General features: G+C 40.8%; 1 long non-coding RNA gene across 2 annotated transcripts; it reads left to right on the top strand.

The window, feature by feature from the left end:
* The first annotated feature begins 1,101 nt into the window (after positions 1 to 1,101).
* On the top strand, positions 1,102 to 22,837 carry LOC122911621. Of its 2 annotated transcripts, none has more exons than XR_006385496.1 (3): positions 1,102 to 1,187; positions 8,267 to 8,362; positions 22,088 to 22,837. It is a non-coding gene; the product is annotated as an uncharacterized LOC122911621 (long non-coding RNA). The 2 variants fall into 2 exon arrangements; XR_006385497.1 differs by lacking the exon at positions 1,102 to 1,187 and adding an exon at positions 7,380 to 7,431.
* Positions 22,838 to 24,534: the final 1,697 nt, after the last annotated feature.

The following is a 24,534-nucleotide window of genomic DNA, read 5'->3' on the forward strand; positions in this document are numbered from 1 at the left end:
AACTGGTCAGTCTGTGGAGTTTTCCGGTCAGCACCAATGAGGTAATCTGACACATAAGCCAAAGGAAGATGAGGTAATCCTTTCTTTCTTTATCTTTCCCCCTTTCATCCTATAAATGTCTTCCATTTTGCCACAGTTCCTTTGAGTTCCTATTTACTTGTTGGGTGGGATGCTGCCCAATTCATGAATGGTTCTGTGAAAATTAGCAATGGGAAACCTAACTGAAATGTATTCAGGAGGTTTAGGCAGAGACACTGCTTCCCTAGCATTAGTAGTCAGTTGCGGACCAAGCGTCAGAGATTGTCTTGACCTTGCACGTAGAAACAGCTATTCCAGGCAAGGAACAGACTTTCCTTATCCCCAGGGCAACAGCTCAGCCAATGAGAAGCCACCATACTTTTAATTCCCAGTTTCTCCAAAGGACTTTTATAACAGCCTTCCCAACTCACTCTTTTCTCCTTAAAAAAAGCTCACCACCTCTCCTTTGTTCTTGTACTTGCGTAACGGTTTTGCTTTGGTTTGTGATTGTCTTTCATTTCTAAATAAACTTATCTTTTGCTGATAAAATATTCAATAAAGCCAATCAAATCTTCAAATTGACTCAGTTGAATTTTGTGTTGCCATTTTTAAAAAACAGGGTCTGAAATGCCGAGTGTTTATCACCCACCTGGCTAAGCACACATCTCAGCCACCATAAAAATGCCTACCCAGGAAATCAACTTCTGAGTACCTCTATAAGGCCAAGTCCCATCCCCACACTCGGTGGACTACAAAGTCCCTTTCACCAGATTCCTGGTGTTCTCATCTCCAGACCACAGTTTTCAGATAGCTCTGCAACTTCCCATATCAAGTTCTTTCAGGGACTTGGAGTTCTTTCCTGCTTCTTGATGCAGAAGCTCACATACTCAGGAGAGTGGGCCACGCCTGGGAGCCTCGCTCGGATTCTAGACCGAGATTCCCGAAGCGTGGGGACAGGAATTCAAATCCCTCCCAGGTGGCGCCATTTTTTCTGCATGCTTTGGCTGCAGACTACATTTCCCAGAGGTCCTGCGGCCCTACTCAACTTTCCGCGTCAGTTCTGAGTCTGTTCCCACGGGGGCGGGACCTTAACCTCCCTGCCGAGAGTCCTGGGAGACTGCAGTAGGCGTCGCTCAGCTAGTTTGGAACTGACCCCGGGGTGGCTTGAGGTGAGGCAACTCGACCCCGCGTGGAAACAGAGCAGATACACAGCTTCAGGCCGCTAGCGGGCTGAGGGTTAGAGGTTGTGGATGTGGGTGGGTGGGTGTGACGGTGCGCGGCTCCTGTGACGTTGCATTTGACAATCACCATGTCCCCGTGGCGGGTGTATGATTGTGACGTTGTGTGACTGCGTGTATGTGTGTGTAGGTGCGGGGAGCCCATGACTCTGCTGGTATGACTGTGTGCATCCCCAGTATGGTTTATCTCCCAGAAACCGTGTCTGCGAGTGTGCGGTGCCTATGACGGTACAGGTATCGTGTGTGTATGCGAGGTGAGTGTGCGATGGTTACCTTGACTGTGGCATTGCGTGTATGGTTATGGAGTGCCTCCAACTGCCACTGTGACTCCAATACTCTGTCCCAAGAGATCCCTGTAACAGGACAGATTGTGGTCAGTTCTGATATCCCTCCTCTCCTGATGGGAGGAGTGGGACTGAGACAAGGCTTGGGCATGGTTTTTTGCAGGAAATTTTTATCGGGCATTCTTGCCGGCAGCCAGTTCTGGCTTGAGGTTGAGCAGCCTAGTCTGTGTTGTCTTGGGCCACATCTACTTGATTCTTGCTTTCCATGGGGGAAGTGAACATATGCAGTAGGTGTTAGGGTCCATGAGATCAAAGGAGCGAGACTGACACAAAGCGAAAATCAAACAAAGCTTTATTTTGCGCCAAGCATCAAAAATCAAACTGACTGGTAGGGGCTGTCTCTTACGAAGAGACAACGACAAGGTCACTCCCAAGAAGGCCCCTCCGGATGAGGCTGCTCTGGATGAGGCCACTCCCTGGTTGGAGCCGCTCCCAAGAAGAGGCCACTCTGGACGAGGACGCTCCCAGGACGAGGCCGCTGCTGATGGGGTCGCTCCCCAGACAGGGCCGCTCCCAAGAAGAGGCCACTCTGGACGAAGCGGATCCCAGGAGGAGGCCGCTGCTGACAAGGTCGCTCCCTGGACAGGCCGCTCCCCAGAATGATGCCGCTCCAGCGAGGCCGCTTGCAGCGGCGCCTCGGCCTGGGGTGGCGAGGCTGCTCACGGCTGGGCTGGGGTGGTGGGGAGACGCGAGGCCGCTCCTGGCCAGGCCGGGGCTTGGTGGTGGCGAGGCTGCTGGCGTAGAAGCTGCTGGCGGCGAGGCCATTCACCTGGTGCCGCAGCCTACGACTACGATGACCAGGAGGACCACGACCATGATGGACTACGACCATGATGATCACGACCCTCTGACTCTCCCAAAGACTACCCTAACAGCTATTCCAACAGCTCTTCTAACGGCTATCCTAACAGCTATTCTGACTCCTCCTACTACTCCCTCCTCCCCCAGCCTCGCAGACTAACCTTTATAGAGGTGGTTGAGTCCGGCCCACACACAGGTGGCCAATGGGATTTCAACTCACCTCAGTAAATATATGTCTGCCCCACTGATTGGATGTCTCCATCCGGCCTGGCCCGCCCCTATATCCGGGGTTTACAAGTAAGTTCCTCTGGGAAGGGCAGGTCCTTACAGTAGGTTGTGATGGTTCTTGCAAGTAAAATGATGATCAGTGTATTCATGTGACTGAGAGAATTAATTATTAAACTTAGAGTAGTTTTCAGGGGATGAAAATCCCCTTCAAACTGTAAACTACAAATTTTTCAGCAACTTGATTTTGTGCTTCACTATCCCACCCCAATACTTTCCTGAGAATCTCAGAGTGAGGGGATGACCCTCATGCCAAAATAATAAGAATAAAATCATTTTTTTAAAAGTAAAAGACCAGGCCTAAAATCAAAGTCTTGGAACGACCTTTAAGATGATAATATCCAAAAAAAAACAACAGTGGGGATATGGTTAGATATGTAATAGAATTTTGTTTTACAACTAATACATATTGTTTTCAGTGTTTGTGTAATTTTTTTTTTTAATGTTCTAAAACATGGTGGTGGTGTTTGCTTCAGTCACACTTATTTTCTTAATGGCCCATATTCCTGTCACAGGCACGTGTTTACAGCCTAGTCATAATTTTCTTACCCTGTAGGGTGCTCTTATGCTACCTCTGGTTAATTTTTTTTCACAAAATAAAAATGACTTTATAGTCTGCCTTTTTTAAAAGATTTTATTTATTTATTTGACAGATCACAAGCAGGCAGAGAGGCAAGCAGAGAGAGGGGGAAGCAGACTCCCTGCTGAGCAGAGAGCCCGATGTGGGGCTCAATCCTTGGACCCTGAGATCATGATCTGAGCCAAAGGCAGAAGCTTAACCCACTGCCACCGAGGCGCCACTATAGTCTGTTTTTCTCATGACAGTGTTACAAACTTAATGAAAAGCAATCAGAAACTTGAGATTATAAAGAATCAGATTCAAATTATCTATAATTTCATCATCTAGAATTACTCATTATTTTCGAGAATGCATTTCCAAATTTTTACTTGCATGGTTCTATAGTATAACAGGCGAGATTACAATATATATACCTTCTGTTACTTGCCTGACCCTCTCAATAATGCAAAAAAAAAGAGACATTTTCCTCTTTGTGGATAAGCACTATCATAATTAACAATTGTGTTGAATTGTGATCTTAATGTATTCTATATATTTTGGATACTAACTTTTGCCGCTTCCAGTCGGCGAAGAATTAGGCACAAACAAGTCAGCTGCAAAAGACTGGGAGCAGGGGACAACAGTCGAAAAGGACTGCTGCCACGAGCACCTCCACAGTCTCATTTTTATTAGATAGAAAACAATAGCCAACAGAAGGACTGATGAAGGTCAAACATTAATCCCGTCTTGCAGACAAGCAAGAAGGAGGATAAAGTTTCTACTTAACCGGGGCGCCTGGGTGGCTCAGTGGGTTAAGCCGCTGCCTTCGGCTCAGGTCATGATCTCAGGGTCCTGAGATCGAGTCCCGCATCGGGCTCTCTGCTCGGCAGGGAGCCTGCTTCCTCCTCTCTCTCTCTGCCTGCCTCTCTGCCTACTTGTAATCTCTCTCTGTCAAATAAATAAATAAAATCTTTAAAAAAAAAAAAAAGTTTTTACTTAACCAAGCACATTCAAAGGACTCATCTAACTAACAAAGAGCACTTCTGGGATGAGAAAGGAGCGATAATGAAAAAGGGAAGCAGACGGTTTTCGTTCCACCCTGAGCTGACCGGGCGTTCCGGGTGCTCGGCTTCCCTGAAGCAGGCGGCGTTCCGCCCTGGGCGGCTGGCAGTTCCGGGCTGCCCGGCTTCTGTGAAGGGGCGGTGTTCCTCCCTGAGCAAGCCGGCCATCCCCAGCTGCCCAGCTTCACGGTTGTACATCGTCCTTCTCCCTAAAGACCTGTTGTCAGTATCAGTATTTTTTTTTCCTTTTTTTTTTCCAATTTATTTTCAGAAAAACATTATTCATTATTTTTTCACCACACCCAGTGCTCCATGCAAGCCGTGCCCTCTATAATACCCACCACCTGGTACTCCAACCTCCTACCCCCCTGCCACTTCAAACCCCTCAGATTGTTTTTCAGAGTCCATATTTTTTAAGGCCATATCTAAATGTGCTTGGCAACTAATAAAATCCTTCAGGGGTTACAGTTTAAGTAACAAACTGTTCCGAGGGGCAGCCGCAAACTTTTAAAAAAAATTGTATTTATTTATTTGACAGAGAGAGACACAGTGAGAGAGGGAACACAAGCAGAGGGAGTGGGAGAGGGAGAAGACTCCCCTGGGCAGGGAGCCTGATGCAGGGCTCAATCCCAGGACTCTGGGATCATGACCTGAGTGGAAGGCAGACGCTTAATGACTGATCTGCCCAGGCACCCCTGGATACTATGAGATATGTAATTTACAAAGATCTGCTCCTATTCCATAGGTTGCCTTTTAGTTTTGTTGATTGTTTCCTTCGCTCAGCTTAACCCACTCAGCCACCCAGGCACCCCTCTTTTCTTTCCTCTTTCTTTGTTTCTTTCTTTTTATTTTGATGTAGTCCCAATTGTTTATTTTTGCTTTTATTTCCCTTGCCTCAGGAGAGCTATCCGGAAAGATGCTGTTGCAGCTGGTATCAGAGTAATTACTGCCTGTGGTCTCCCTGAGAATTTTTATGGTTTTAGGTCTCATGTTTAGGTCTTTAATTCATTTTGAGTTTGTTTTGATGTAGTAAGAAAGTGGTCCAGTTTCATTCTTTTGCATGTAGTGTTGAGGTTTCCCAACATCATTTGTTGAAGAGAATGTCTTTTCTCCATTGTATATTCTTTCCTCTTTTGTCAAAGATTAATTGGCCACATAATTATGGGTTCCTTTTTGGGCTTTCTTTTCTGTTCCACTGATCTAGGTGTCTGTCTTTTTTTTTTTTTTTTGCCAGGACCATATTGTTTTGATTACCATAGCTTCATAATTTAACTTGAAGCCTGAAATTGTGATACCTCCAGTTTTGTTATTTCCCAAGATTTCTTTGGCTATTCCAGTCTTTTATGGTTCCATACAAATTTTAGGAGTGTTTGTTCTAGTTCTGTGAAAAATACAGTTGGTGTTTTGATAGGGATTGCATTAAGTCTATAGATTGCTTTGGGTAGTATAGACATTTTAACAATATTTGTTCTTCCAACCCATGATATACAGTTGTTCTTGACTGTCATAGACTTTGAGGTCTCCTCCCAAGAAGGGGAAAAAATGAAACACGTAGAGAGAGTAAAGGGATGCTGGTCTTTTAAATCTCTTGGAAGTCACTTGAGCTAGAGAGGGAGGGGCTTGCAACAAAGAAGGAATTGTAGCAACAATAACCTGCTTCTTTGTCTGCATCTCTCCGATCAGAAGCAACAATCAGCAATCAGAGGAAAGATCCCCAATATTGGAGGACAGGGTCCTTTTCTCTCATCCTGGTTCCTGGAAGCTATATGCAAGCAGCTCCAGGAACATATGCACAGGTGCCTGCCACTTGGCTGGGGATGGTCATTGGATATCTACTACTTTGCTAAGAGCTGAAATTGACCAAAAGTGACTAGAATTTATTATGCAACCCTTTCCCTGCAAGCCTTCAATAGACTCCAGAGTTCATTTTCTTTTCTTTCTTTTTTTTAAATTTTTTTTATTTCTTCTTTTAACAGAGAGAGAGAGATCACAAGCACGAAGAGAGGCAGGCAGAGAGAGAAGGGAAGCAGGCTCTATGTTGAGCAGAGAGTCCGATGTGGGGCTCAATCCCAGGACCCTGTGATCATGACCTGAGCCAAAGGCAGAGGCTTAACCCCCTGAGCCACCCAGGCACCCCTCTTTTCTTTCCTCTTTCTTTCTCTTTTCCTTTCTTTCTTTCTTTCATGAGAGAGAAACAGTGCACACCCAATTTTGGGGGAGGGAAGGGATGCAAAGGGAGAAGAAGAGAATCTTAATAAGGTTCCACGCCCAGCATGGAGACTGACATCAACAGGGTTCATGATTTTGGCTCAGATCATGACCTGAGCCAAAATCAGGAGTAGGATGTTTAATCTACTGAGCCTCCCAGGCGCTGCAGACTCCGGAGTTTTAAAAGTTACATCAGATTCTCCCAACACAATTGTTGTCTAGATGGGGAGACCGATTGCTGGTTCTTCCTAATCTGCCATCTCCCAGAATCTGAGATCTTCTACATTTCTTCATTTCAAGAGTATTCATCAGCAGAGTTATAAAAGTTTCTTTACAGTCACTGATAATTTCAACTATCTGTGTCATTTTGGCATTTGCATCTGTTGGTTGTCTTTGTCCTTACAAGTCGAAGTTTTTCTAGTTCTTTGTATGATGAATTTTTTTTTGCTATGTGTTTGGAAGGCCATTCATTCAAGAAGTATAACGCTGGTCCTTAGTGTATGAGACAGCTATTATGTTCTACATTCCCTCATATGTCACTTGTGTTTATGTGTGATGAGTAGATGGCATGAGCAAGGAAAGTAGGAATAGGAAAGAGACTGAAAGTGATAGTTCTTTTATTTTTTTTAAATTTTTGTTGCAAAATGTAAAGATGCAAAAAACTGTACAATATAAACATATAGCTAAATGAATTATTGTAAGGCAGATAGATACTCTTGTAGTGATGGGAGTCACATCTAACCTGATGATCCAGAGAGCTCTTAGTAAGTTTTACTTCTCATTGCCTTTCTTTTCCTTCCTTAGTTTCATCTTCTCTGAACTCAGCCTGTCTCTAAGGGAAGAGGGAATAAAGCTGAAGAGAGAAGAAAGAAAAGAGTAGAACGGAACAGTGCATGTAATCCTGAGTCATGACTGAGGTTACTGGTGTTTTCTTCTTCCCAGGATTACCGTAATTTCTTTCCAAGAGCCTGGTTCTAAGCTTCTCCATCCCAACAGTGGTGGGACTCACAGTCCAGAGCCTCACTCCAGACTGTTCTCTTCTTTTTACGTCTTTATATACTCATTCAGTGAATTGATCAGCAAACCTTGTGCTCAGTCTTTTAATAGGAGCACTTCCCTCAAGGAACCAGGAAGTCATCCCTCATCAGATTTGGGGTTTAGTGAAGTAGAGATATATGATGAATTTCATTAAGTAACACATAGCCTTGTTTTTAAAGCAAGCAGTGATGTTCAGGGATGTGGCTGTAGACTTCTCACAGAGGAGTGCAAATTTCTGGACTTGAAGCAGAGGAACTTGTACAGAGATCTGATGTTGGAGAACTACAGCCACTTTGTCTCATTGGCTAAGGAAGCTCTCCCCCGCACCAGTAATTGAGATTCCTCTTTATATATATAGACTTGTGTATAGACAACTTTTGTATATGCATATAGGATAGTTTTTTTGAATTTACCCAATAGTACATAAAAGTAGTTGGTACTGGGAAAAAAAACCTACCTATAATGCCTCTATCCTCTGCTGTAAATTTTCTGGATGCCATTATGACTTTCTGCTTCTGAACCGAGCAATTTGAACTTTATAGCATTGGAAATGGCAGCCTTTCATACTGTGGCTAAAGCTTCATCTTCCCCACCCTTTAGACAATCTTGACATATTTCTCTGAGTTTTTCCCTTCTTTACCAAGGAATTGGGTTTGAAGTTTGGATATCCTTGGTGTAACTAAGTCCTATTTCCTTTTTTGTTGTTGTCAACAGAACTCTCTCTTCCTAAACCAACTTCGGTTTCCTTTCTGGAACAAGATAATGAGCCTTGGCTTGTTGAGAAGGAGTCATCAAAAGCCCTATACTCAGGTAGGTGAGGGAAATTTAGAGAGGGGAAAGCTGCTGCAGGAATGGACTACCTGCTCAGTGAGATGATAGTCCTTAGGCAAGACTGTCCAGAATGTTCTTCAAAGAGGGAAGTGTCCTCTTTTTTTCTCCAGTGACCAGTGTTCTGGCTATAATTAAGATCTAGTTATTTCCCTGTTCTCCTTCAGTCTTGTATAATTTCTCCATCTCCTGATGTATATATTCTTTCCTTTAAATACTACTCATATTATTTTAGCTACTTTCCAGTAATCTGCTCCCATTTCTTTACTAGTTTTCCTTTCTCTTTTTTAAAGATTTTATTTATTTGAGAGAGAGCATGATCAGGGGGAGGAACCAAGAGAGAGAGATGGAGAGGGATAAGCAGACTCCCTACTGAACCAGGAGCCCAGTGTGTGGGGTTCAATCCCAGGATTGAGATCATGACCTGAGCTGAAGTCAGATGCTTAACCAGCTAAGCTACCTAGGTGCCCCTACTAGTTTCTTTTTGATTCAATGTTTTATTTATTCATTTTTAATTTCTCAGATTATAGAATACATTAATTTTTCTATTGTGGTAGAAAAAACAACATATATCACAATTTGCCATCTTAACCATTTTTAAGCATTCAGTAAAGCACATACTTGGTAAAAAAGTGGAATTAGGTTGCTTCTACCTCTTGGCTATTGTGAAAAATGTTGCAGTGAACATGGGTGTGCAAATATCTCTTCAAGATCCTGTTTTCAATTCTTTTGGATGTAAACCCAGAAGTGGAATTGTTGGATCATATGGTAACTCTTTTTTAATATTTTGAGGAACCTATATATTGTTTTCCGTAGTGGCTGCACCATTTAACATTCCTACCCACATTGCATGAGGGTTTCAATTTGTCCACATCCTTTCAACACTCATTATTTTCTGTTCTTTTTTTGATAGTGGCCATCCTAATGCGTATGAGGTAATATCTTGTTATGGTTTTGTTTTGCATTTCCCTGATGATTAGTGATACCTTTTCATGTGCTTGTTAGCCATTTGTATTTCCTTTTTTGGAGAAATGTCTATTCAAGTCCTTTACCCACTTTTAAATCAGGTTTTTTTTAAATTGTTGTTGAGTTGTAGGGATTCTTTGTATATTCTGGATATTAACTCCTTACCAGGTATATGGTTAGTAAATATTTTTCCCATTCTTAGATTGCCTTTTACTCTCTGGACTGTTTCCTTTGTTGTGCAGATATTTTAAAGTTTGATGTAGTCCAGTTTTTGAGTTTTTGCTTTTGATGTCAAATCAGGAAATCACAACCAAATGCAGTGTCATGAAAGTTTTCCCCTGTGCCTTCTTCTAGGAGTTTTAAGTTTCAGGTTATATGTTTAGGACTTTAGTCCATTCTTAGTTCATTTTTGTATATGGTATAGGGTAAGGATCCAACTTCATTCTTTTGCATATGGATATCCAGTTTTCCCAGCACTATTTGTTGAAGAGACTATCCTTTCCCTGTTGGGTAGCCTTGACATCCTTGTTCAAAATCATTTGATGATATATGTAACTCATTTATTTTTGCTAACCTACTTATTTTTTTAATTTTTTATTTAAATTTCAGTTAGTTGGAAGGGAGGCAAGATGGTGGTAGAGTAGGGCCCCTCATTTCATCTGGTCCATTGAATTTAGCTAGATAACTATCAAAGCATTCTGAACACTCATGAATTCAGACTGAGATGTAAATTCCAGTTAGTTAACATACAGTGTAGTATTAGTTTGAGGTATATAATTTAGTGATTCAACACTTCCATACAATGCCCAGTGCTCACACAAGTACACCCTTTAGTCCCCATCACCTGTTTAACCCACCCCCCTCCCTCCTCCCCTCTGGTAACCATCAGTTTGTTCTCTATAATTAGGAATCAGAATGGCTAAAATTAACACAAGAAACAAGAAGTATTGGTAAGTATGTGGAGAAAGGGGAACACTTTTGCACTGTTAATAGGAATGCAAACTTGTACAACCACTCTGGAAAACAGTATGAAAGTTCCTTAAAATTTTCAAAATAGGGGGCGCCTGGGTGGCTCAGTGGGTTAAAGCCTCTGCCTTCCACTCAGGTCATGATCCCAGAGTCCTGGGATCAAGCCCCGCATCGGGCTCTCTGCTCAGCAGGGAACCTGCTTCCCCCTCTCTCTCTGCCTGCCTCTCTGCCTATTTGTGATCTCTGTCTGTCAAATAAATAAATAAATCTTTAAAAAAAATTTTTTTTCAAAATAGAACTACCACATGATCCAGCAATTGCATTACTGGATATTTACAAAAATACTAATTCCGAGGGATACATGTACCCTGATATTTATAGCAGCATCTTCCACAACAGCCAAATTATGGAACGAGCCCAAATGTCCATTGACTGATGAATGGTTAAAGATGTGGTGTGTGTATATATATGTGCATATATACAATGTAGTATCACTCAGCTATAAAATAGGATGAAGGGGTGCCTGGGTGGCTCAGTGGATTAAACCTCTGCCTTCGGCTCAGGTCATGATCTCAGGGTCCTGGGATTGAGCCCCACATAGGGCTCTCTGCTCAGCAGGGAGCCTGCTTCCCCCTCTCTCTCTTCCTGCCTCTCTGCCTACTTGTGGTCTCTCTTGCTTTGTCAAATATATAAATAAAAATCTTTTAAAAATAAAAATAAAATAGGATGAAATCTATCCTAATTATTTTTGAAGTTAAAGTGCCAAAAACTTGTCAAATGCAGAGAAAGCAATCCAAAGAATTAGATTAAGAAGTTGGAGGGTGTCTCTCTTTTTTTTTTTTTTTAAAGATTTTATTTATTATTTGACAGAGAGAGATCACAAGCAGGCAGAGAGGCAGGCAGAGAGAGAGAGAGGAGGAAGCAGGCTCCCCGCTGAGCAGAGAGCCCAATGCGGGCCTCGATCCCAGGACCCTGAGATCATGACCTGAGCAGAAGGCAGCAGCTTAACCCACTGAGCCACCCAGGCGCCCAGAGGGTGTCTCTCTTTAAGCACATCCCCTACCCATGCCTCCCCTTCATTAGTATTTGCTGGTTTGCTAATTTGTAGGTAATAATTTACTGGATGATTTTTAAAAGTTGCTAAGTAATTTACTGTATAATAGCGGAACCACAAATAACTTCCAAAATGTACAGACAGAGAAATCAAAAGAAAGTGAGGCTTAAAGATGGAGCCATGGGATTTATCAAAGTGGAGCCAGTAGGTGGCATGTGGGAGTGAGGAGACCATCAGAGATAGCAAGTAAAGCCTCAAGGTCTGTGCTGAGGAAGGAGGTCAAGTATGACTTACATATGCAGGCTGAGGATTAGAAGAGTGCAGGGCCAGAAAACCAAGTCCTTATTATCAAAACAGTCAGCAGTAGCACATATCTATGAAAAACAGAAGGGGATAAAGAGCCACCAAAGACTGTGGCATTTGACATGTCATCTTCAAGGACCTTAAATGTTTATAGGTCAGAAGTGAGATTACAAAGCAAAGTCACCAAATAATTATTCTTCATTTGAAATGTGAGAGATAGAGAAGAAATTACTTTTCTCTATTAAAAAATACATTTCTGAGATCTTAAGGACATGTTTCAAATATTTCAGTCATGAAGTTAAATGAGGCATATATTTGTTTAAATTTGAAATTGAAGGCGCCTGGGTGACTCAGTTGGTTAAGTGTCTACCTTCGGTTCAGGACATGATCCCAGGGTCCTGGGGTTGAGTCCCGCATTGGGCTCCCCGCTCAGCAGGGAATCTGCTTCTCCCTGCTTGTGATCTCCCTCTTTCAAATAAATAAATAAAACAGCAGGGAATCTACTTCTCCCCGCTTGTGATCTCTCTCTCTCAAATAAATAAATAAAACTTTTTTAAAATGTGAAAAAATAGGGACTCCTGGGTGGCTCAGTTGGTTAATCATCTGCCTTTGGTCAGGATCCTGGGGTCCTGGGATCAAGTTCTGCATTGGGCTTGCTCAGCAGGGAATCTGCTTCTCCCTCTGCCTGCCACTTCTCCTGCTTGTACTCTCTCTCTGTCTCTCTTACTCCCTCTCCAGAAATAAATAAATAAAATCTTTTAAAAATAATAAAATAAAATAAAAATATTATATTGAGCAGCCATTTTATAACCTTTATGCATATAGCAAAAGGGAGTAGAAGTGACATTTTTCTTGCTTAAAGATAATTTGCAGTTTGGTAGAAATAAATCCTCGTTGTTTTTGGAAATACTATATAGCATTATTCTTTCTTTCTTTCTTTCTTTTCCAATTTATTTATTTTCAGAAAAACAGTATTCATTATTTTTTCACCACACCCAGTGCTCCATGCAAGTCGTGCCCTCTATAATACCCACCACCTGCTACCCCAACCTCCCACCCCCCTGCCACTTCAAACCCCTCAGACTGTTTTTCAGAGTCCATAGTCTCTCATGGTTCACCTCCCCTTCCAATTTACCCAAATTCCCTACTCCTCTCTAACGCCCCTTGTCCTCCATGCTATTTGTTATGCTCCACAAATAAGTGAAACCATATGATAATTGACTCTCTCTGCTTGACTTATTTCACTCAGCATAATCTCTTCCAGTCCTGTCCATGTTGCTACAAAAGTTGGGTATTCATCCTTTCTGATGGAGGCATAATACTCCATAGTGTATATGGACCACATCTTCCTTATCCATTCATCCGTTGAAGGGCATCTTGGTTCTTTCCATAGTTTGGTGACTGTGGCCATTGCTGCTATAAACATTGGGGTACAGATGGCCCTTCTTTTCACGACATCTGTATCTTTGGGGTAAATACCCAGGAGTGCAATTGCAGGGTCATAGGGAAGCTCTATTTTTAATTTCTTGAGGAATCTCCACACTGTTCTCCAAAGAGGCTGCACCAACTTGCATTCCCACCAACAGTGTAAGAGGGTTCCCCTTTCTCCACATCCTCTCCAACACATGTTGTTTCCTGTTTTGTTAATTTTGGCCATTCTAACTGGTGTAAGGTGATATCTCAATGTGGTTTTAATTTGAATCTCCCTGAGGGCTAATGATGATGAGCATTTTTTCATGTGTCTGATAGCCATTTGTATGTCTTGATTGGAGAAGTGTCTGTTCATATCTTCTGCCCATTTTTTGATGTGTTTGTCTGTTTCGTGTGGGTTGAGTTTGAGGAGTTCATTATAGATCCTGGATATCAACCTTTTGTCTGTTCTTTCTTTCTTTAAAAGTTTATAGATATCGAGTTGTCTGGGTGGCTCGGTCAGTTGAGCGTTGGACTCCTGATTTTGGTTCAGGTCATGATCTCAGGGTCATGGGATCAAGCCCCACATTGGGCTCTCCGCTTAGCACAGGGTCTGCTTGAGATTCTCTCTTCCCTGCCCCCCCAAATAAATAAATAAATAATTTTTTTAAAAAAAGATTTTATTTATTTATTTGACAGAGAGAAGTCACAAGGAGGCAGAGAGGCAGGCAGAGAGAGAGGAGGAAGCAGGCTCCCTGCTGAGCAGAGAGCCCGATGCGGGACTCGATCCCAGAACCCTGAGATCATGACCTGAGCCGAAGGCAGCGGCTTAACCCACTGAGCCACCCAGGCGCCCTAAATAAATAAATCTTTTAAAAAAAGTTACAAAACATAAGAAAATGCAAACTTGTAATTGTATCAACTAGAGAAAACCATAGGATGGTACTGTGCAAACTTCATTGTATCATGGATAACTTCCCTTATTTATTAACATGAATCTGGATCACATATTTTAGTTTCTTAGCATTCTATCATATGGATTTTTTCATGTACTTAATCAAAATCCCAATGATAAATATGGCAATTACCTAAGAAAATTTACTATTAAAAATACAACTTTGGGGCGCCTGGGTGGCTCAGTGGGTTAAAGCCTCTGCCTTCGGCTCCGGTCATGATCCCAAGGTCCTGGGATCGAGCCCCACGTCGGGCTCTCTGTTCAGTAGGGAGCCTGCTTCCTCCTCTCTCTCTGCCTCTCTCTCTGCCTGTCTCTCTGCATCCTTGTGATCCCTGTCTGTCAAATAAATAAATAAAATCTTAAAAAAAAAATACAACTTTACCACTCACAGCTACTAAGATGGCTATAATAAAAAAGATAATAGCAAGTTTTAGAAAGGATGTGGAGAAATGAGAAGCCTCATACACTGCTGGTAGGAATGTAAGGTGGGGCAGCTATTTTAGTAAACTGACAGTTAAAACGGTTAAACTTAGAGTTACCATTTTACTCAGAAATTATACTCTAGGCATTTACACAAGGAAATCAACTGTCCACAGAAAAACATGTACATGATTGTTCATTACAGCATTATTCACAACAGCCAAAAAGCAGAAACAACTCAAATGTCCATTAGCTGATAAATAAAAAATATATAGCATATCCCTATTATTAAATATATGGATATGCTAGATATTAAAATATCTATGCTAGATATTAATAATATCCATAATATGGATATGCTAGATATCTTAATATCTAGCATATCCATATATTTAATAATAGGGATATGCTATATATTTGTCACTAGGAAGGAGTATAGTACTAATATATACCACAATATGTATGACCCTTGAAAACATATGTTAAGTGAAAGAAGCTAGACACAGAAGACTATATATTGTATTATTCCATTTATTTAAAATGTCCATAACAGGCAAATCTTTAGAGATAGAAAGAAGATTAGTTGTTGTTGGGGAAACTGGGGACAATGGGAAGTTACTGCTGAAGGATACAGCTTTCTTTTTTTTTTTTTTTTAAAGATTTTATTTATTTATTTGACAGAGAGAGATTACAAGTAGGCAGAGAGGCAGGCAGAGAGAGAGAGGGGAGGAAGCAGGCTCCCTGCCGAGCAGAGAGCCCGATGCGGGACTCGATCCCAGGACCCTGAGATCATGACCTGAGCCGAAGGCAGTGGCTTAACCCACTGAGCCACCCAGGCGCCCAGGATACAGCTTTCTTTTGGAGATGATGAAATGTTCTAAACTTGACCATGGTGGTGGTTATACAACTGTGTAAATATGCTAAAAATCACTGAGTTATGTTCTCTATTTTTTTAATTTTATTTTTTCAGTGTTCCAAGATTCATTGTTTATGCTCCATACCCAGTACTCCATGCAATATATGTCCTCCTTAATACCCACCACCAGCTTCACCCATCCCCCTGCTCCCCTCCCTTCCAAAACCCTCAGTTTGTTTCTGAGAGTCCATAGTCTCTCATGCTTCATCTCCCCCTCTGATTTACCCCAATTCACTTTTCATTTCCTTTCCTAATATCCTCCATGTTATTCCTTATGCTCCACAAGTAAATGAAACCATGTGATAATTGACTTTCTCTGCTTGACTTATTTCACTCAGCACAATCTCCTCAGTCCTGTCCATGTTGATACAAAAGTTGGGTATTCATCCTTTCTGAGGGAGGCATTATATGCCATTGTATATATGGACCATATCTTCATTATCCATTCATCTGTTGAAGGGCATCTTGGCTCTTTCCACATTTGGGCAATTGTGGCCATTGCTGCTATGAACACTGGGGTACATATGGACCTTCTTTTCACTACATCTCTATCTTTGGGTTAAATACCAGTAGTGCAATTGCAGGATCATAGGGTAGCGCTATTTTTAATTTTTTTTAAAGATTTTATTTATTTATTTGACAGCAGAGATCACAAGTAGGCAGAAAGGCAGACAGAGAGAAAGAGGAAGGGAAGCAGGTTCTCTGCTGAGCAGAGAGCCCGATGCGGGGCTCGATCTCAACACCCTGGGATCATGACCTCAGGCAAAGGCAGAGACTTTAATGCACGGAGCCACCCAGGCGCCCCTATTTTTAATTTTTTGAGGAATCTCCACACTATTTTCTAAAGTGGCTGCATTAACTTGCATTCCCACCAACAGTGTAAGAGGGTTCCCCTTTCTCCTGCACTTGTTGTTTACTGTCTTGTTAATTTTGGCCATTCTAACTGGTGTAAGGTGATATCTCAATGAGGTTTTGATTTGAATTTCCCTGATGGCTAATGATGATAAACATTTTTTCATGTGTCTGTTAGCCATTTGTATGTCTTCTCTTTGGAGAAGTGTCTGTTCATGTCTTCTGCCCATTTTTTGTCGTGATTATCTGGTTTTGGGTTGTTGAGTTTAAGGAGTTCTTTATAGATCTTGGAAATCAACCCTTTGTCCTAGTGTTATCTGCGAATATCTTCTCCCATTCCGTGGGTTGCCTCTTTGGTTTTGTTGACTGTTTCCTTTGCTTTTGATCTTGAAGCTTTTGATCTTGAGGAAGTCCCAAAAGTTCATTTTTGCTTTTGTTTCCTTTGCCTTTGGAGACACGTCTTGAAAGAAGTTGCTGTGTCCACTGTCAAAGAGGTTACTGCCTATGTTATCCTCTAGGATTTTGATGGATTCCTGCCTCACGTTGATGTCTTTCATCCATTTCAAGTTTATCTTTGTGAACGATGTAAGAGAATGGTCGAGTTGAATTATGTTCTCTAAATGAGTGTATGGGGTGTGATTTGTATCTCAAAAAGCTGTTAGAAAAGAACATGATCTCCATTACTTTCTTCTTGGATAATTATTTCACCCTTCTCTGATTTTTTAAAAATTATTTTTAATTACAAAAGGAATACATACATATATTCCTCTTTGTAAAAAGAGACATTACATTGATTAATTGGCCATCTGTATATCTTCTTTGGAAAAGGTCTATTTAGGTCCTCTGCCCAGTTTTTTTTTTTTTTTAAAGATTTTATTTATTTATTTGACAGAGAGAAATCACAAGTAGATGGAGAGGCAGGCAGAGAGAGAGGGAAGCAGGCTCCCTGCTGAGCAGAGAGCCCGATGCGGGACTCGATCCCAGGACCCTGAGATCATGACCTGAGCCGAAGGCAGCAGCTTAACCCACTGAGCCACCCAGGCGCCCGTCTGCCCAGTTTTTAATTGATTTGTTTGTGGGGTTTTTGTGTGTGTGTGTGTGTGTTGAACTGTATGTTCTTTAAAGTTTTTTTTTTAATTATTTGAGGGAGTGAGAGCAGAATGATCGAGAGAGAAAGCAAGTTGGAGGGTGAAGGGTGGAGGGAGAAGGAGCAGCAGCCTTCCCGCTGAACAGGGAGCCTGATGCAGGACTCGATCCCATGACCCTGGGATCATGACCTGAGCCAAAGGTGGATGCTTAAGTGACTGAGCCACCCAGATGCCCCATCCACCAATCTACTTTCTAGTCCTATGAGTTCAGCCTTTTAGATTTCACATATAAATGAGATCATTTTCTCTGTATGACTTATTTCACTATGCATAATGCCCTCAAGGTATCATCCATGTCATCACAAATGACAGGATTTCCTTTTTCTTTATGGCTGAATTATATCCCATTTATAAACACCATCTTTTCTTTTTTTTAAATTTATTTTATTTTTTATTTTTTATAAACATATAATTTATTTTTATCCCCAGGGGTACAGATCTGTGAATCGCCAGATTTACACACTTCACAGCACTCACCATAGCACATACCCTCCCCAATGTCCATAACCCCACCCCTCTTCTCCCAACCCCCCTCCCCCCAGCAACCCTCAGTTTGTTTTGTGAGATTAAGAGTCACTTATGGTTTGTCTCCCTCCCAATCCCATCTTGTTTCATTTACTCTTCTCCTACCCACTTAAGCCCCCATGTTGCATCACCACTTCCTCATATCAGGGAGATCATATAATAGTTGTCTTTCTCCACTTGACTTATTTCGCTAAGCATGATACGCTCTAGTTCCATCCACGTTGTCGCAAATGGCAAGATTTCATTTCTTTTGATGGCTGCATAGTATTCCATTGTGTATATATACCACTTCTTCTTTATCCATTCATCTGTTGATGGACATCTAGGTTCTTGCCATAGTTTGGCTATTGTGGACATTGCTGCTATAAACATTCAGGTGCACGTGCCCCTTCGGATCACTACATTTGTATCTTTAGGGTAAATACCCAGTAGTGCAATGGCTGGGTCATAGGGCAGTTCTATTTTCAACATTTTGAGGAGCCTCCATGCTGTTTTCCAGAGTGGTTGCACCAGCTTGCATTCCCACCAACAGTGTAGGAGGGTTCCCCTTTCTCCGCATCCTCGCCAGCATCTGTCATTTCCTGACTTGTTGATTTTAGCCATTCTGACTGGTGTGAGGTGATATCTCATTGTGGTTTTGATTTGTATTTCCCTGATGCGGAGTGATATGGAGCACTTTTTCATGTGTCTGTTGGCCATCTGGATGTCTTCTTTGTAGAAATGTCTGTTCATGTCTTCTTCCCATTTCTTGATTGGATTATTTGTTCTTTTGGTGTTGAGTTTGCTAAGTTCTTTACAGATTTTGGATACTAGTCCTTTATCTGATATGTCATTTGCAAATATCTTCTCCCATTCTGTCAGTTGTCTTTTGGTTTTGTTAACTGTTTCCTTTGCTGTGCAAAAGCTTTTGATCTTGATAAAATCCCAATAGTTCATTTTTGCCCTTGCTTCCCTTGCCTTTGGCGATGTTCCTAGGAAGATGTTGCTGCGGCTGAGGTTGAAGAGGTTGCTGCCTGTGTTCTCCTCAAGGATTTTGATGGAGTCCTTTCTCACATTGAGGTCCTTCATCCATTTTGAGTCTATTTTTGTGTGTGGGGTAAGGAAATGGTCCAATTTCATTTTTCTGTATGTGGCTGTCCAATTTCCCAACACCATTTATTAAAGAGGCTGTCTTTTTTCCATTGGACATTCTTTCCTGCTTTGTCAAAGATTAGTTGACCATAGAGTTGAGGGTCTATTTCTGGGCTCTCTATTCTGTTCATTGATCTATGTGTCTATTTTTGTGCCAGTACCATGCTGTCTTGATGATGACAGCTTTGTAATAAAGCTTGAAGTCCGGAATTGTGATGCCACCAACTTTGGCTTTCTTTTTCAATATCCCTTTGGCTATTCGAGGTCTTTTCTGGTTCCATATAAATTTTAAATTATTTGTTCCATTTCTTTGAAAAGGATGGATGGCACTTTGATAGGAATTGCATTAAATGTGTAGATTGCTTTAGATAGCATAGACATTTTCACAATATTTGTTCTTCCAATCCAGGAGCATGGAACATTTTTCCATTTCTTTGTGTCTTCCTCAATTTCTTTCATGAGTACTTTATAGTTTTCTGATTTTAGATTCTTTGCCTCTTTGGTTAGGTTTATTCCTAGGTATCTTATGGTTTTGGGTGCAATTGTAAATGGGATTGACTCCTTAATTTCTCTTTCTTCTGTCTTGTTGTTAGTGTAGAGAAATGGAACTGATTTCTGTGCATTGATTTTATATCCTGACACTTTACTGAATTCCTGTACAAGTTCTAGCAGTTTTGGAGTGGAGTCTTTTGGGTTTTCAACATATAGTATCATATCATCTGCGAAGAGTGATAGTTTGACTTCTTTGCCGATTTGGATGCCTTTAATTTCCTCTTGTTGTCTGATTGTTGAGGCTAGGACTTCTAGTTCTATGTTGAATAGCAGTGGTGATAATGGACATCCCTGCCGTGTTCCTGGCCTTAGCGGAAAAGCTTTCAGTTTTTCTCCATTGAGAGTGATATTTGCGGTGGGTTTTTCATAAATGGCTTTGATATTGAGGTATGTGCCCTCTATCCCTACACTTTGAAGAGTTTTGATCAGGAAGGGATGCTGTACTTTGTCAAATACTTTTTCAGCATCTATTGAGAGTATCATATGGTTCTTGTTCTTTCTTTTATTGATGTGTTGTATCACATTGTTTATTTGCGGATGTTGAACCAACCTTGCAGCCCTGGAATAAATCCCACTTGGTCGTGGTGAATAATCCTTTTAATGTACTGTTGAATCCTATTGGCTAGTATTTTGGTGAGAATTTTCACGTCTGTGTTCATCAAAGATACTGGTCTATAGCTCTCTTTTTTGATGGGATCCTTGTCTGGTTTTGGGATCAAGGTGATGCTGGCCTCATAAAATGAGTTGGGACGTTTTCCTTCCATTTCTATTTTTTGGAACAGTTTCAGGAGAATAGGAATTAGTTCTTCTTTAATGTTTGGTAGCATTCCCCCGGGAAGCCATCTGGCTCTGGGCTTTTATTTGTTTGGAGATTTTTAATAACTATTTCAATCTCCTTACTGGTTATGGGTCTGTTCAGGCTTTCTATTTCTTCCTGGTTCAGTTGTGGTAGTTTATATGTTTCTAGGAATGCATCCATTTCTTCCAGATTGTCAAATTTGTTGGCGTAGAGTTGCTCACGGTATGCTCTTATAATAGTTTGTATTTCTTTGGTTAAACACCATCTTTTCTTAATCCATTCATGTGTCAGTGGACACTTAAGTTGTTCCATGTCTTGACTATTGTGACTGAGGCAACAATGAACAAGAAGATACAAATATCTCTTCAAGATAGTGATTTCATTTCCTTTGGATATATTCAGAAGTAGGATTATTGGATCCTATGGCTGTTCAATTTTTAGTTATTTGAGGATTTCCAGTACTGTTTTTCCACATGGCTACAATAATTTCTATTCCCACCAACATTATACAAGGGCTCCCTTTTCTCTGCATGTTGGCCACCATTGTTATTGCCTGTCATTTTGATAATAGCCATTCTGTCAGGCATGAGGTGATCTCATTGTGGTTTGGATTTGCATGTCCCTAATGATGAGTGATGTTGAGTACATTTTCATGGACATGGCCATTTGTATGTGTTCTTTGGAAAAATGTCTATTCAAGTCCTCCCATTTCTTTCTTTTTTTTATTTTAATTTTTATTGTGTTATGTTAGTCACCATAAAATACATCATTAATTTTTTTTAAAGATTATTTATTTATTTATTTGACAGAGAGAGATCACAAGTAGATGGAGAGGCAGGCAGAGAGAGAGATAGAGGGAAGCAGGCTCCCTGCTGAGCAGAGAGCCTGATGCGGGACTCGATCCCAGGACCCTGAGATCATGACCTGAGCCGAAGGCAGCGGCTTAACCCACTGAGCCACCCAGGCGCCCCACATCATTAATTTTTGATGCAGTGTTCTAAGATTCATTGTTTATGTACAACACCCAGTGCTCCATGCAATACGTGCCCTCCTTAATACCCTGAGCTGTATATCTTTTGGATATTAAACCCTTGTCAAGTATATGGCTTGCAAATATTTTCTCCTTGTATGAGAAATCATTTATGCTTGGAATTTAGTATCAGCTGTGGACATCAAGAGAAGAGAAAAAAATTAAAGACCTATTTAGGAGCTAGACAAGATTTTCTGAATGTTGAAGAAGTTGAGGCTAGAATAATGTTTACCTTTTGGCTTATGCTTCTCAGCCAGGCACTACTTTGATGTCCTCAAAATAGTTTGCCTTATCCACTTACATCATTTTTGTGAAAATATTTTTTTCTTTATTATAATCAACACTTATTAAAATACCACTTAGTTTTTTTTGGGAACTTTACCCAAAGTATCTTTAAGATTTTATTTATTTGACATACAGAGATCACAAGTAGGCAGAGAGAGGAGGAAGCAGGCTCCCCGCTGAGCAGAGAGCCTGATGCGGGGGCTTGATCCCAGGACCTTGAGATAGTGACCTGAGCTGAAGGTAGAGGCTTTAACCCACTGAGCCACCCAGGTGCCCCTTAGCCCTCAATTTCTTATTGAGGTATTGTGTTAATATTCCTATTTCAGAAATTTTGTTCTTCCAGGAACTGGAAAAAAAATGCATGTTCTCTTTCTCACTTTCTTACTTGTCAGATATGAAATCCCAATGTGCAACAACAAAGGACTTATTATCATCAAAGGATGACAATTATGAAATAAAATTATCTCAAAGGAAGATAATGGAAAGAATTACAAACTATGACTTTGGATATTCCACTTTCAAGACGATTGGAAGTATAATCACCATTTTCAGATACAACAGAGAAATCAAGAAGAATATCTTAAAGCTGTGACAGTCACCCATGAAAATATGCAAAGTCTCAGTCAACAAATATCCTATAGCTTACATCAGATATATCATACTAGGCAAAAACCCTATGAATTCAGACAATGTGGTAAAGTCTTTAATTACCACTCACTGCTAATTTACCATGGGAGAAATCACACTGAAGAAAAATGCTATGAATGTAAGGATCGTGGAAAGGCTCTTAGCAGTTTCTCAAAACTTATAGACATCACAGAATTCATAATGGAGAAAACTCTATGACAGTAATGAGAGTTGGAAAGCTCTCCACCACCCCTCAAATCTCATTTGACATCACAGAATTCATACTGGAGAAAGACCCCATGAATGTAAGGAATGTGGAAAGGCTTTAGTTATGGCTCACACCTCACTCTACACCAGAGAATTCATACTGGAGAGAAACCCTAGGAATGCAAAGAATGTAGAAAAGCTTTCAGTTACCACTCATCCCTCCTTTGATATGAAAAAACACATACTAAAGAAAAGCGCTATGAATATAAAGACTGTGGGAAGGCTTTTAGCAACAGCTCAATTCTTAAGGGACATCAAAGAATCTGCAGTGGAGAAAGACCCTATGAATGTGGGGAACGTGGGAAAGCCTTCCATCACCACTCAGTCTTTACTCAACATCAGAGAATTCACAGTGGAGAAAGACCCTATGAATGTAACAATTGCAATAAAGCCTTCTGTTATCATTCACATCTTATTGGACATCAAAAAATTTATTCCAGAGCAAACCTCTTTGAATGTAAGGAATGTAGACAGTTCTTTAGTCATAACAGAGAACTTTCATACTATCAACGAATTCATACAGGTGAGAAACTTTGTGATTGTAAGGAATGTGGCAAATCTTTTGGTCAAGGAGCACAGCCTACTCATCATCAGGTAATTCACACTGGTGAGAAACCCTATGTATGTAAGGTGTGTGGGAAGGCCTTTATCCCTGGTTCATGTCTTACTCGACAGGAGAAAATTCATGCTAGAGAAAGATCTCTAGTATTGTAATGAATGTAGGCAATCCTTTGCTTCTAAGGAATCTCTTATGGGACATCAGATAATTACTAGATGAGAACTCTATGCATGTATTTTATAATTTGCATCAGAGAATTCATGCAGAAGAAAGGCCACATGAATGTAAAATATACTAACTATATCATGTCAATGATTTATATTAGCATGAAATTATACTCATATGAATAATGTGGAAAAACAGTTTATACTTTATTCTACTTAGTGGATTTATAATAAAGACAGTCTTTATAACGAATGTAACAAATGTAGGAAGCCATTATGAAGATTTTATTTAACAAATTAGGAGATGGGACGCCTGGGTGGCTCAGTTGGTTGGACGACTGCCTTCGGCTCAGGTCATGATCCCGGACTCCCGGGATCGAGTCCCGCATCAGACTCCCAGCTCCATGGGGAGTCTGCTTCGCTCTCTGACCTTCTCCTCGCTCATGCTCTCTCTCACTGTCTCTCTCTCAAATAAATAAATAAATAATCTTTAAAAAAAAAACAAATTAGGAGATTATAAAAACATTCTTTAATATGAAAAATATGGGGAAGTAATCCCATATTGAACATCAAAAGAAAAAAACACCCCACTTTGACAGAAAAGCAATAGAATGATAAATCAAGTAAAAAAGTTGAGCTAAAACAAAATACACTATCAACTTGGTAATTTAAGGAAGAAACTCAGAGTACAAAATACAAATCTTTAGTAATGAATGATATGAGAGTACTACATACCAAATGCTGTGTAACGTGACCCAAAGCTATACTGATAGGAAAATGTATATCCTTGATACATGCATATAATTTAATAAACAGAAAAATAAACCACGTGTAAAACACAGGAAGGTAGAAAGCAAAATAACTTCCAAAACGAGAAGATAAGAATTAATAAATGTAGAGATTAAGTCAACTCTATTTTTATTTTTATTTTTTAAAGATTTTATTTATTTATTTGGCAGACAGAGATCACAGGTAGGCAGAGAGGCGGCAGAGAGAGGGGAAAGCAGGCTCCCTGCTAAGCAGAGAGCCCGATGCAGGGCTCCATCCCAGGACCCTGGGATCACGACCGGAGCTGAAGGCAGAGGCTTTAACCCACTGAGCCACCCAGGCACCCCAAGTCAACTCTATTTTAGATTTAGTCCATAAGAGGTCAGAATATGGGTGTGGTCCAGAAAAAAATTAAGAACTAAAGACATTATGAATGAGGTATTTTATATAACAA

This window comes from Neovison vison, chromosome 7, assembly GCF_020171115.1.
Source record: "Neovison vison isolate M4711 chromosome 7, ASM_NN_V1, whole genome shotgun sequence".
In the NCBI taxonomy this organism is placed as follows: Eukaryota; Metazoa; Chordata; class Mammalia; order Carnivora; family Mustelidae; genus Neogale; species Neogale vison.